The 14414-nt window shown below is 43.6% G+C and overlaps 1 protein-coding gene across 9 annotated transcripts in view; it reads right to left on the bottom strand.

Annotated features, from left to right (window-relative positions):
• fynb (FYN proto-oncogene, Src family tyrosine kinase b) overlaps positions 1-14414 on the bottom strand; it is a 70641-nt gene that overhangs the window by 38432 nt on the left and 17795 nt on the right. The window contains exon 3 of one of the 9 annotated variants that reach the window (XM_071478441.1): positions 6062-6211. The exons of 7 other annotated variants lie outside the window; for them this stretch is intronic. The gene's annotated coding sequence lies outside the window, so the exon portion shown is untranslated. Of the gene's footprint in view, positions 1-6061; positions 6212-11741; positions 11808-14414 lie in introns of those variants that run through there. One more of the 9 variants, XM_071478446.1, reaches the window with a different exon arrangement.

A 14414-nucleotide genomic window follows, 5' to 3' on the forward strand; every position in this document is an offset into this window, starting at 1 on the left:
TGTCCTCCCTGCTCCTGTCAGTCAAATTCAAGCTGGGCGGGGCCAGTGGTGACACCATTGTGTCAGGGCAGCTCAGTGTCAGCAGCAGCAGCAGCAGCAGCAGCAGCAGCAGCAGCAGCAGCAGTGCTGTAGGAGCTGGAGGAGGATGACAGCGGATACCTGATGATCCTGGATAAAGTTTAGCTCAGGCGTTAGCCAAGCACGCTGTTTCCTGCTAAAACTATAGGGGTGAAAGCTACAGCTGCTGAAACAATCAAACAGTCAATCAATTGATTGGTTGATAAACAGGAAATAAACTATCGACAGATTTGATAACAAAGTAATTAAATGTTTGGTGTCTGAGCTGCAAACGTCTGTGGGGGATCCAATAGTCCAGATCCCTGCTCCGTCCAAGAGGGACATAAACAACACAGACATCTGTTTACCTGTACCTGAGGGGAGTGTCAGGAGTATTGATCTGCTCCAAAATGCACTGAAGTGAATGATGGGAAAGTGCCACTCAGAAATATCTAACTTATCTTGGATTGGATTTCTTGGAGTCTGTGACCATAACTGTACAAAAACAATAATTACACCTAATGATAGTGAAAAGGCAATAGGATAAAGAAAAGATCCACAGGCCTCACATTCACCATATCATCACAATCTCAATATTTGACTTTTTTTAAGTATCACGTTATCAATACCAGAATATTGTGACACCTGGGACTCAACGTTCAGCTAAACCAGGTCTAACAGTTCACACTGAGTGAAATAGTCAAAATGACCTAGTTGATGAGTCAGCGCTCAGGGCAGTCACACACACTCCTGACACTGTTAGCCACACTGAACACCAAGACTGACTCAGTCTGTGAGGGTCTGCTCTGCCTTCCCCTCACTCCCTTGTGTTTCCACTAAGTTCCCCTTCCTTGTGTTTCCTGTTTGGATGTGTTGGGTGTGGCTTCTTGGTTCCTGCTCCCGCCAATTCTCCTGTGCACCTGAGCTGACCACCTTGTCATCCCAACAAGCTGCTGCAGTACATACACCCAAGTTCCTTTTTGCTCTGCGTGAGTTTTCCTCCTTGTTGTTTTCTGGATCCTGACGAACTGGATCCTGTTTGCCTCAGGTTCATCTCTGTCCTCCCCATGTGCATCTGCATCACCCAGCGCTCCGCTACTGGCTACAAGCCTCGACTCCAGTGCCTGTACACTGCCGGCCCAGCCTTGCCTGCTCCCCAGCCCCGGACCCCCACCCCCTCTGTAGCTTTACTTAAACTGATAAGAAATCAACTCTCTGTGTCCTGATTTCTATACTTGGTTCCAAAACAAAGACTTTACTGAACATAACATAATTTACTTACCACCTTTCAATCATGTTTGAATGTAATTCTAGACCTTTGGTAAAGAGTACAGACACTGGCTTGTGATGGGCTTTTTGTCTGTTTATAAATTAGAATATTCATTTTCCTTTTTTGATTTAGAGATGAATTAATTACAGAAAACATATTTTGGAGCTAATTTTTGTTGAGGCTCTATAAGCTTTCCGGGTCAACATGTGCAGGCCTGCCCAATATATCGTATATATCTTTTATGGCGAGGTAATAAAAAGTTCCAGATGCTGTGTGGATTATATGCTCCTTGTGGTCTGGCTCTGTTTTATTGAGACCAGAAAAAAGCAGAGAGTAAAGGAGAAGGCTTGGGACCATTCATTAAATGGCCTACAAGGTTACAAACATGTCAGCCAGAGGTGCAAAACTGAGTGAGCTGCTTGATGTGAGGCCTGCAGACATGAGCTGACAGCTGACCTTCTGTTAATAATGCAGCTGTGTCCGGGACTTGACCTGGCAGCCCCCACACTTGTTCCTTCCCCTGGGCTTTGGATGAATCAACACCAACACAAGAGGCTGCCTCTGCTCTCCTCAATTCAAATATTCATCTGCTCCTCCAGGGAAACCATCAATTATCTTTGCATTTCATCCCACTGCTTTGCCTCCACGGTAGAAGACAGGAAATCTGACACTTTAAATTTAGTTTCAAATGAAGTTGCATATGTGATTTTCTCATTCACACTAAACGCTATGACTACGCAAATGACAAGCTCTCTCTGACAGCTGAATAGCAACATTTATCTTTCTGTTTTAGTACATTGGGTAAACAAGTATATTATATTTATGCATCTACTGTCATTTACTTCACCCACTGAGCTGCTATATATAGCAGGTCAGTGATCGCTGTGCTGAACAGCAGCACCAGTGGCACATGAAACACCTTCACAGTCACTTTACAGGCTCCTCTGGAGCGATGCTTTGACTTTGTCTCCAGCACACTCTCAGGTGACAGGGGAGGTTTCAGATTTGTCCTTCAGATTTGCTAACAAAGCTTAATTCAAACCGTCAGTTTGAAACATCTGTCCACTTCAAAGTTATCACTTCAGTTTGCATCATCTCGAAACAGTTTAGGTTCCTCATCATAACAGAGACAGACCACAGACACAGGCGACTGTGGCTCAGGAGGTAGAGCCGGTCGTCCCCTAATTATAAGGTCGGTGGTTTGATCCCCAGCTCCTCCAGGCTGCATGTCTAAGTGCCCTTGGGCAAGATACTGAATTGGTCCTGATGGTTCACCCATCAGTGTGTGAGTGTGTGTGTGGGGGTGATGTATGAATGTGAGGCAAGTATTGTAAAGCACTTTGATTGGTCAGTAAGACTAGAACAGAGCTATATAAGTGCAAGTCCATTTATCATTTAGTGCTAAGCAACAAATATTAAAACAATGATATAAAGAAAATAATGACCAGTAACGAATATAACTGATGTGAATATAATTCAATGAGACATTTTCCATTTAAGTACATATTAGATATTGCCATATTAATGTCTGGCTATAGTGAGCACTGACACGACACAGTGAACAGAAGAAAACCTCCAGTTCTGTGCCGTCCGAGCCGCCATCTTGGATAAGTCTCAGCGTGTCACTGTGTGTTTCCAGCAGTAGCAGATGTGGTTTGCAGAGGTGGATACTGAGCACCACCCTCACCACACACACAGAGCTGTCAGATGACGAGCTGCGTGTGCTGTGGTAAACTGTGACTCTGATCACAACCCAATCTGGGGCACAGAATTGTGTAATTATAAATCCTAATCAAAACCACTGGTTTGATGCACTTTTTCAGTTTGTGATTAAAACTCTGAGTGGAAACACAGAAAAAAAATTTAAATAAACAAATAAAATTTTAGGCTTGGCAAAGGTGGAAAAGTTGATGTATTGATAAAGTGTGGTCATGACATCCATGAATCATGTGACCTTCACATCCACTGAGGTGTCTGCTCCACTGAAGGGATGAAAACATGACGGAGATCTGCGTGGAGCGCTGATGAGACTGTAGCCTTCCTTAAATTAACACGTGAAACAAACAGAAATGTCATCTTTCCTCAAAGTTGTACACAGTGGTCTGACCCCCCCTGTAATCAGATGCTCAGTGCACAGCAGCAGTTAAACAGGTGACAGACCAAAGGTGTGAAAATATTCATGTAAACGGTCAGTGTTATAATCTGACTGCAGCCGCTCATGTTGTGAGCTCCCAGCTCACGTTATGAGTTATGTTAGCCTAAACTAGCTAACATTAGCCTAAATAAGCTAACGTTAGCATTGCGAGTGTTGCGATAACAGCTGTAACGGTTCACAAACAATAAGAAGACGCTATTCATGCTGACGACATGTTGTTGATATAAAGTGAACTGAGGCTCGGCCTGAACTCTGCACAGACCTGATGTCTGTCTCTGAGCTGCTTCCTCCTGTGGCTCTGTAACTTGTCCCTAATGATCTGTGTCAAATACATAATATCTCCATACCAGTCGTGGTGTGTTTTCACCACAAGATCTGTTGCTGCACTCTCACCTTCTGCTGCCACACTGTGCCTGCCTTCTTCTTCTCTGTGAGTTTGACGTCAGACTAAGACACACTTATACTGCCCAGTGCCTACAACATCTATGGTACCCTCAGTACTGTAGAAAAACTAGTACTGTCACATTTTCAGAATTTTGGCATCGACTTGGTAGTGACACTTTGCTGAGGTGCCCACAGCTGGAACTCCAGATCACAACACTCACAGGGTGCAAAGAGGACTTTTGCCTGTCCTTCTGGAGATAGAATACTTACAGAGAGATGTAACTCACAGTTTTTTGCACTCAGCACTGAGAAAAAGATTAATGATGTTTGGATCATACAAAATGTGACCCTTTAGTTCTACTATACTGTGAGCCAGAGAAAGACAAATGACTGTACTCATCAACAACTTAAGTATTCCTTTCAACTCACTATGATTAATGAAATATACCGGAATTCCCACTGTTGAGACATCCTCAGGTTACTGAGCATCTCCAGAGGCTGCTGCAATGCTGATTGTGTGAGGAAATGAACCTTCGTTAGAACATGTTGCTGTAATTACTCCAGTTCCTCGACAGTAGTTTCAAGTTTTTCTGGATTCAAATATCGGATTATCAGAAAATAAACCATGCAGTCAATGATGAGCGTTTCCAAACACTGACACTGGTAGAAGCAGATGTAGCTTGCTTCCTACTGGAGCCATCCACATTAAATATACATTGTCTTTCAGTAATGCACGACAGCCAAGATGGCAGATTTACACGCATGGATAGAAAAGCCTGTAGACTGTTACCTCAGTTTGACAGTGACAGTGCTCAAACCAAAAGAAAAACTTACCCTAGTATAAGACAGACAGACCAGAGAACAAGAAACAAAAGCTGTAACTCAACATTTCAACTTGTGGGTGCAGCACCTTCCTGCAGATGCGCAGGTGTGAACAGAGTGCAACAGTCCCAGGCAGAGAGCTGAGAATCACCTCAGTGTCATCACCGTGACTGCCTACAGGATGTGGTCAAAAGTCTTAAATGCACCTTGAACTGTGTAAAGTTTCCATTCACCTCGCACTGAACAATGTGGTAGGAGAGCTGTGTAATAACATGGCTCAGCCCCAAAATGCTGAAAATAACCACTCACTCCTTCCAGTCGCAGGAAGGCAGATCTGCTGATGAAGTGAATTACAGCCGAGTCCATCAGTCATTCTATAAATAGAGCGAGGAGGCCTCGGTGTCCTGCTCCAGCTCTCTCAGTCTTCACAGTCTCTCTACGATGACTCCGCCGACCTGGAGTCAAACAAGGCCACACGGCTTTGACTCCAACTGATGCTGCTTATCTCCCTGCTCCACCTTCTCTGCACAGCCTCCAACAGCAGGGAAAAGGGAAAGCTTAATTTGACCTACAGTGCCATTCACATATCAAGATATTATACCTTCCCCCAGCATTGCAGATGCATGTTTTATTACCCAGCAGCCACATTCTTTCTTCATGGCCTATATAGACAGGATGAATGAGTTCGATGCCATGCTGCTCTGTGCTGGAGGAATTTCCTGTACCCTGCAGATCAGAAGAGAGAACCACACTAGGCACAGATGTGTCTGTGTGACTCCAAGGCTTATCTTTTATATTAACCTGACGTCTCTGGTGTATCTTTGCGCACCGACACTACCGGGAGCAGAAATCTAATCTTCCACAGATCCACAGGTGGTGTGTTTAGTGTAATAACCATGGCAACCTCTCCAATGGGAGAGATAATATGTGGTCAATAATTTGAAGTTCTGCCTAATGTTTGAATCCACTGCTTAAAACTTTCACAGACATCTATATACACATACATGTGTATACACAGGTTTTTGGTGGATTTTCTGATTAGGTTAGCATTTTGGATTTTTAGACATAAAGATCTGCGTCTAATAAAGTATAATAGTAGTATAGCACAGAGAGAATAGGACGTGATGCATCCTCTTTTTTGCACATTGACCATACACGGTCCAGACATACAGTAGGGTTTGACCTAGTCTGGTTTTAATTTCACTCTCTTTTACAGAAGTGCTACACATATTAAAATGGGAAACTGTGCAATTTCTTCTGCCGCAAAGTAAACAACTGGGGAGCAGCAACATTAAACATCAAAACGTGTGTGTAGGACAGCAGAGGAAGCTCAGAGGGCCACATCACACGTGCCCTTCAGAAGCAGGATTTACCTCTAAGCAGATGAGGCACAGTTGCCCATCACCGACCCCACGCAGTGATCTGTCTCTATAGCCCCGTTGCTAGGTTACTACATTCCAGAGCACAGCGAGCACTATGGGTCCTTCCTCTGCTGGCAGTGCCAGGTTGGCAGAGTCTGGGGACTGGAAGTGACACAGTAACAGTGATGATTTAAGAGGGTGTGAGTGATGGAGGACGAGCAGACACATTTAGGTAGATAGTGCAGGCAGCGTAACATCACTCAGTCTCTGCTTCAAATATTCAACTGGAGAGATAGAACCACACATCTCTGTTTCTGTAAGAGTGTGTATGTGTGTGTGTGACTGGGTGACCTCTGACATCAGACTATGCTGTGAGCTCTGAGGACACAGTGTGATCCAGCTGTGACTCCTTGAGCCAGTGTGTGTGCAGCTGCCGGGCTCAGCTCAGCACAGCACGTTCCTGCACACACAGCAGCAGCGTCTAGACAGCACCCAGACTCAGAAACGCCCCCACTGCTCAGCACCTCCAAAGAGGATTGTGTTCCGGCTGGGGATAATCTTTAAGGCTCATCATTCTTTGTCTTCCAACGGTTCATATGGATGATATGGATGGTTACACACATGCACAAACCCAGAGGAACACAGCCGTACACAAACGTTGCACACTGAACTGCAAGAATACCAATATTCAAAACTGACAGCTTTGATTTCAAATTAAAAGCATTAAAGAAAGAAAAGTTTGATTTCTTTCTCAGAGTTAGATGATACAACTATCATATCTGTCTGGTAAATATGAAACTAAAGCCAGCAGTCAGTGAGCTTAGCTTAGCACAAAGACTGCCAAAAGTGAAACATTGAGCCTTGCTCTGTTAATTATTGTAATAGTGTTTTCTTTAGACGTGTTTAGTGAGCTGATTCAGTTTCAGAGTCCGGGTATTGTTCATGCTGGCTCACTGTCACACTGGGACACTTGAACAGAGTGGAGCCATTGTTAATGTTAAAATATCTGCTGTAAAAAAAAAAAAAAAAAAAAATCAATATTACACATGTTCTCATGCTGATCTGACTTAAACTGAATTTGATTGTTAAAGCAACCAATGTCATACTAAATTATTAGGAATATATGAACTTGTGAAATGAAGTGTTATTTACATTTTCTGTAAACTTAATCTCCCAGCATTATGATGTAAATGTTGTTTAAAAGGTTTCTTGTATTGTATGCAATTGTGGTAGAGAATATAAAATCCCCTTTGAGTGTGTGTAAAAAGAGAAAGATATTTTTACATACATTTTTAAGATACAATTTGGAAAAAATTCATTCATTCTTTAAAAAAAACCTGCAGGTGTGGTAATAGAATTCAAACTTACCATCATGTTGTTATGTGTTATCAATAATACTGCATATTGCAGTATTTCAATATTGAAATCATTTCACTGTTTGTCTTCCTGTACATTATATCTTGGTATGTGACACATAAAACTTTGAACTGCTGTTTAGTCTCAGCATTGCTTATACCTGAAACATGATGATAGAACTATATATATATATATATATATATATATATATATAAAATATAACAATAATATCATATATTGTGATATTTAGGCTGGACTGTATCCAGTATTTCGGAATGATATCTATAAGACAAAAAAATCATATTGTGATTATTTTGTCAGATGTTGCGATATGAGTCATGATTATAGTGGCAATGGTTGAATGACTTTTGCTTTGGTCTGTACTGAACAGGCATGTTCCCTTACATCTGGAGAATATAGTTTGCAGGCTGCGTTTTCTCAACTTTATCTGCCTCTTAAATTTAGATGTTGCACTTCAGATTTCAGTAAGGTTTTGATATATAATATGCACAAACGAATTGAATATATAAATTGTTTAGAAAAAGAACATAAACGGGTGGAAAGAGTGAAACTTTTTGTGGTCAAAGAGGAAAACTTGTCAAGTTTTTCAGCCAAAATGTGTCAATAAATTCCATAAAAATTTAAAGGAAACGTCAGAGATACTTTGTCATTAACAACTGGTGAAGTGAAAACTTTGGCCACGGAAGAAAGGTCAGGGGTCACCGTACATTTACATCATTAAGAATTCTCCTCTGGAGACCATGAATACAAATGTCAGATTTCACATCAGTTTGGCCTGTAGTTGCTGCAACACCTTGCAGTGATGGACAGATGGATGGACCAACAAATACAGACTGACTGACCACCTGGCAACAACAACAACAACATCTTGGTGAACGTGTTGAGTGTAACGAGACCAGAGTCCATGACTGGAAATAACTGACAACTGAGAAACTGCTGAACCAGTCCTGTTGGTTTGAGGGTGGGCTGAATGATGGGCCTGGGGGCTTCCTGTGTCCATCAATCATGGTTCAATCATGTGAAGCCATGTGGAAAGATACACAGCCTGTCAATCTTGCTGCAGCAGAGCTGGCTCTCTGGAGAGGCCTGATCTGTCCTCGGCTGCAGTGACATCAAGCACAACCAGCCCAGTTTCTCTTTAAAAATCAATGCACCCTGTCTCTAAGTGTATATTCCTCACCATGAGGGAGTCAGGCCTGATGAGTTTCTTGGTCTGTGTTGAGGCCACAGCAGGTGGGCTCCATTAAGATCACTCAGCAGATACTGTCTGGAGAGGGCTATGATGCTGATATGGCAGTGAAGGTATGATGGAGTCACAGAGTCAGTCCACTGCACTAAATATAAACTCCTTCATTCAATAAAACTGTGTGACAGGAAATATGAAGCTGATGTTTGCTCAGTGCTCTACATACTCAGCATCACAGACTCCCCCCATCCTAAATGTTTTCTGTGCATTCATAAATGTGTCGTGGTTTCATGCTCTGCTTTGCCATGGCAATGTAACGTTTGCACAGAGTTAAGTCTTGGAATTAAGGGTTTTTAAGAACGTTTGCAGATCAGAGATTACAACGTAGGACTTTATAACGTGAGTGTGTAGTTCACACACTGACTGTGTGTACTTTGTCTACATGGATAATTAAAAGGTGTATCCTCTAAGGCTCTGGTTCTCAACCTTTTAGAGGTGCCACTGCTGTATACACAGTCGCACTCAGGACTCAGGCTTTGTAGCATTGGAAGACTGAGACTCACACACACACACACACACACACACACACACACACACACCTCTGCTCTGTCACTATCACACATGACGGCAGCCAGACCAACACAAACCTTGTGTACTGACCTGGGAGGCCAGCTCTGTTGGAGCTGCAGCCACCTTACGTTTTTCAGTTGAACAGTTGGCCCACCTTCACGCACCTCGTCTTGCTCTGCATCTTGAGCTGGCAGACTGTTTTAACCCATTAAAATATAAGGTGTCCTCTGAAAACACGTTCTAAAACCTCAGCACTGTATAAATCTGAGGGTTTTCTGAACAACCTGACACTGACTAAAACCTTTATTACTCAGCCTCTGAAGCAGATAAAAACGTGAAATAAAAAACCATTTGAGAGCGTAAACATTTCCCCCCACCCACCCTCCCTGCATCACACCGGCTTCAGGAGAAAAAACACACTGCCTCTTTCTGACATCCATCCACAGTGTGGATGTGGATGTGACTGTGTTACAGTTAAACCACATTTATGAACATGATTTCTTCAGTGAATGTAATCAGAAGAAATGAAAGCGAAACATGAAGGATTTCTTTTATTTCTCTTTGTTTGGGACCCTGTGCTGTAAAAGCCTGGTAGTTCTCATTTTAGCCACTTAATCAATGCAAGGTGAATGTAATTAACCAGACTATGAGGAGAACACAAGCTCTATTCTGAGTCCCCAGTGTCCCAATTTATTCCTCTTTGTTCATGGTCATTTCCAGGCACAATATAATGACTTTTACAGATTCTCTATTTTTACATTTGAATGTTCTGGATGTTCTGTCATTGTTATGGGCAGTGCTGGGTACCTCCATACTTTCCAGGACTGAGGAAATGTTAATATCTAAAGTATCTAGGCAGTATTTGGCATTAAATGTATGATCTGATTTACAATCTTATTTTTTTAAACAGAAAGTTCCTAATTTCAATGAAAATTTTGTTAATTTTAGTTCTTGTACAGCTGCTCATGTCTGAACTTAAACTTCTTTTGCTAAATTCAAATGTCAGTTTTGTCCAAAAATATGTTAATATTTCAATTATTTGTTACATATATTTCAGTTTAAAAAAAACAGTAGAGTGTTACTGGTACTGACAGTGGTGTTGTATTGGTGCTGGTACCAAAAAATTTCTAACAATTCTAACAAGAGTTGATAGTGTGAATAGTAAATGGACGACACATACAGCACTGTTCTAGTCTTATCGAACACCAGAGCTTTACAATGGAAGCCACATTCATCCATTCACACAGCTTCATACAGCAGTTCTCCTACACATATATTGCTTTTCTACTGTACACACACACACTCACACACTGAGCAATTAGGGATTCAGTATCTTGCTCAAGGACACTTCAGAATGCGGACTGGAGGAGCTGGGAATGAAACCACCGACCTGTGTGCTCCTTACTGCTCTCAGGCAGAGGAGGAATAAATGGTGTTACTTCCGGCGATGTGTTTAAGCTCAACCTGAAACCAGAAGTCATCATGTCTGCTGACAGACAGAACGTGCCGCTCCACCCATCCTCCACCCATCAGAGGCTGTAAATCAGCTGAGCAGCGGGGCCTCTCCTAGCAGTCAAAACACTGAGGTTGAAGTAGCACTAATTCCTGTGAGGATGCTCATTAAGCCGCTGGCTTAGTCCCTGGGGACCCAAGGCCGGCATATGGCCGCAGCCCAACAGCCGCCCTCTCCCCCACCCTTACCCCCCCTCCATTATAATTAAAACCACGTCGCAGCTAAACCTCCAACATGTGGAGCGCTGATGGAAACTGCAGCCAGTTATCGACAGGCCAGACTGCCTCAAGCAGAGGAAGCTAGTGCAACATCAAAAGTGCTCTCTTCTTAGCATTGGTGTTGGCACCATTTAACAGCACTGAACCACATGACCACCTTCAGTCAGTACGCGAGTAAATAACACATAATGACAAAGCTTAATGACAAACTTTGAGGAATCAAAGCACAGTCCATGTGGAGAATTCAGATAAATGAAGCTCTGTGAAGTGATTTCTAAACCCAATGGGATTTATGGAGTTCCTACTCTGGAGGCTTTCTCTGTGGAAGCGATGGCCTTCGTGCCTGGGTGGGTTCAGATTGGGCTAATTTTCAGAGCACAAATGTTTCGATGTGAGGTTTTCAGTCCTGCCACGGCCAAGTGAAAGACTCCATTGTCAGCCTCTGTGCAGCAGTGCCCATAACAAGTCCATCCAAGTGTGAGGCCATCAGAGGGCTTGGTACACCCAGAGCTTCTCACAGCGTCAGTGACAATATACCTGTCACAGCTCTCAGCGGGCTGGGCAGTAAGTCTAAAGCTTGTCAATGAGGAGCTACAGCTGCTGTTGTTCCAGCCGCCTGATTCCCCACCTCTACTTTTTCAAACCGGCCAATGAAAATGTTAATTTTCTTCTCCTTGGCCATATGGTGGCCTTGACATTTAATCTGCATGCAGACAGACAGGACACTCACCTACCCTGGAAGAATAAAGATGCATTTCTGCTCTGTTAGAAAAAAATGCAGAGATGAACTGGAAAGATAGGAAGGTCCAGTGACATACAACACAATACCTTTAACCTCCACAAGAAACTGTGGCAGGAAGGAGGAGTAATGTCTGACAGTCAGTGGAGCCCAGAAGACTGAGGAGTCAAAGACAGATCCAGTCATTAGTATGCTGCAGCAGATGTGTTGAAGGTGGGCAAGTTGGCGAGTCAGTAAAACAGGATGAGGTTATAGTGTTTTACCATCTGCACAGTAGGCTCTCTCGCTCACACACACACACACACACACACACACTTACATCCTGTAAACAGCAAAACAACATGCTGCAGCCAGCATCCAGCTCGCTGCTGGTGCTGAACAGAGACAGTCTATAAACTTTAAACCATGTTACTTCCCCAGTCAAACAAACACAGCAAATCAGAATAAACAGACGGCACGCTGCACAAATATCCCAGTCCCCTCTGAGCCAAACCTCTGCCCTCTGCACAGCCCCACACCCACCCAACCAGCCTCTGTTACAGGCAGCCCTACACAGATGAGTGGGCTAAATGAGAGATCACTGAAATACAGTGGACGAACATCTCCAGATTATGAGCTTCCTACGCCCATCCGGGCCTCTTTTATTCGAGGTAGGATGGAGGGATGAGGGAGTGAAGAGCGAAACATAGAGGTGTATATGAGCTGGTTAATCATCTCACCATCCCATCTCCTCTAGCTCATTTTTCCCTCTTTGTTTGAACAGGAGACCGGGCGAGAGATGGGCAGATAACCTTTAATTATTATTTAAAAAAAACCAAAAACCAAAGACCTGACTCCTGAGGAAAAAAAATCACCCTAAAAAAAGCTTTTACTGGCAAACAAAACGTGCATTTTCAGGATGCTCGGATGCATGATTTTATTTCTAGATATTTCTAGCACATTGTTCCATAACGGTTCAGGGGAATGATTTCTGGTAGGAGAGACAGAAATACCAGCTTCTTCACTGGCAGGAAACTGATCCCAAAACAATGCAGTCAGATTTTGAGTAAGGAGCAGGACTTGTGCTTTTTGTTGAAACTCTGCTCATTACCTTACTTTACTGACGTGTAGAACCAGCTGAAGGGTGCCTGGATTCTTTTGGGATTTCTCTCACTGAAATGTTGGAAAAAGTTGAACTTTGACTACAGTTGGGTGAAAAAAAAAAAAAAATTTAATACCTGATGAAGGGCGTTTTCACATTCGGTTCAGCTGCTCTTGTGTGTCCACACACTGATACAGCAGGTGGCAGGAGTTAGTCCACTTCCATGTTTTGGTGCAGCAGTTTTCACACCAGATGCAAACATGAACACATGAACTGTACTTGAGAACACCTTGTGGTTCCAGGTACATGGACTTTTCTGGTCTTACTGACCACTCGAAGCGCTTAGCAATGGAAGCCACATTCACCCATTCACACACACACATTCATGCAGCCACCCCTCAGTTCATTGTGTACCACATACAGTGTTCATGTCAGTCAAATTAACTGGGCTGGGCCTGGGTCCCTGATGTGCACACACTCAAACTGAGGAACAGTTTCAGCTCTAGACTGGTTGGATTAAGGACGACTGAAACCAGAGTGGAGGCTCACGGTGGAACAGCACCTTACTTAGTGATGGGGGGTGAATTTTCTCAGTAACCTTTCCAACGCTCCCAAAGTCTCTACATTTATAATTCTGATGTCAGCAGTCCACGGGATCCTGTCCTGTCTCCTTCTGTCTATGGGTCGTGTGCTTCATGAAGATGCTTCTCATTGTTGGAGTCTAATCTACATCCTCTGTTTCTAGCTCAGTAAATACTCTCTCCTGACTGAAGGTGTCATCAGTGCATCATCTGAAGGTGAGCTTTTCCTCCTTAAATGTGTCTACACGAGCAAAGAATAAGATATTTACATTCACATACACACCGGCCTGCACATTCTGCAGAGTGTGTGTCGGCACATGAAGATGTCACACAAAGATATGGTCTCTGCAACCTGGAGCAGATGCAGCAAGCAGGAAGCAGCAGGACCGGTGAGATATCTTTGTCCCCGCCTGCTGACGGAGGATCCTTTGCACCACAGCACTTTGATGTTTCCCTGAGCTGATGTCTCTCAAAGGAGTCGAGCAGCGCTGCTGCTGCTAATTCGCTGACGTTTCCACTTTCTCATACACAGCACCTCAGTGCAGTGATGGAGAGGATGAGAGGAAGCTCTGACGTGAGAGGATCCGATGGTCAACACAGAGTCTCGCTCTGTCTACAAAGCAGGCTACATAACGGCCATCAGTGGGAGGGAAGAGGGAGGCTGGGGGAACTGCTGGTGATGTGTCACACTGAGGCTTCAAGAGACGTCTTTAAGTCTCAGAAACAGGCATTAAGAGCTAACCTACAGTACAGTGCATCCTGTGTGAGCTGTGGTAGTTATACTTCAGTTTACAGAGCAGATCCTGAGCAGATCATTTAATCAGCCGGAGGAAGGAAACAGATGAAAAAGGCCACCACATGTGTCAAACTACGCTAAACCAAACACGAAACTGCGATCATTAACTAACTGTGTCTCCTTACCACCGGGCAAACTGGGAACCACAATGGAGCCACAGTCTGAGGACAGCGCTGACATTTCAGTGAATAGTTGCACGGCCCACGCTGGCACAGTCATTATCGTGGAGGTAACAAGCAGGGCGGAGGAGAGGGCGAAGCTCAGCTTTGAAGCTACAAGGAGGCAAACGGCGAACACAAGTGTG

Source organism: Trachinotus anak, unplaced genomic scaffold (genome assembly GCF_046630095.1).
Source record: "Trachinotus anak isolate AG129_WGS33_773 ecotype Australia unplaced genomic scaffold, CSIRO_AGI_Tana_v1 ptg000005l, whole genome shotgun sequence".
In the NCBI taxonomy this organism is placed as follows: domain Eukaryota; kingdom Metazoa; phylum Chordata; class Actinopteri; order Carangiformes; family Carangidae; genus Trachinotus; species Trachinotus anak.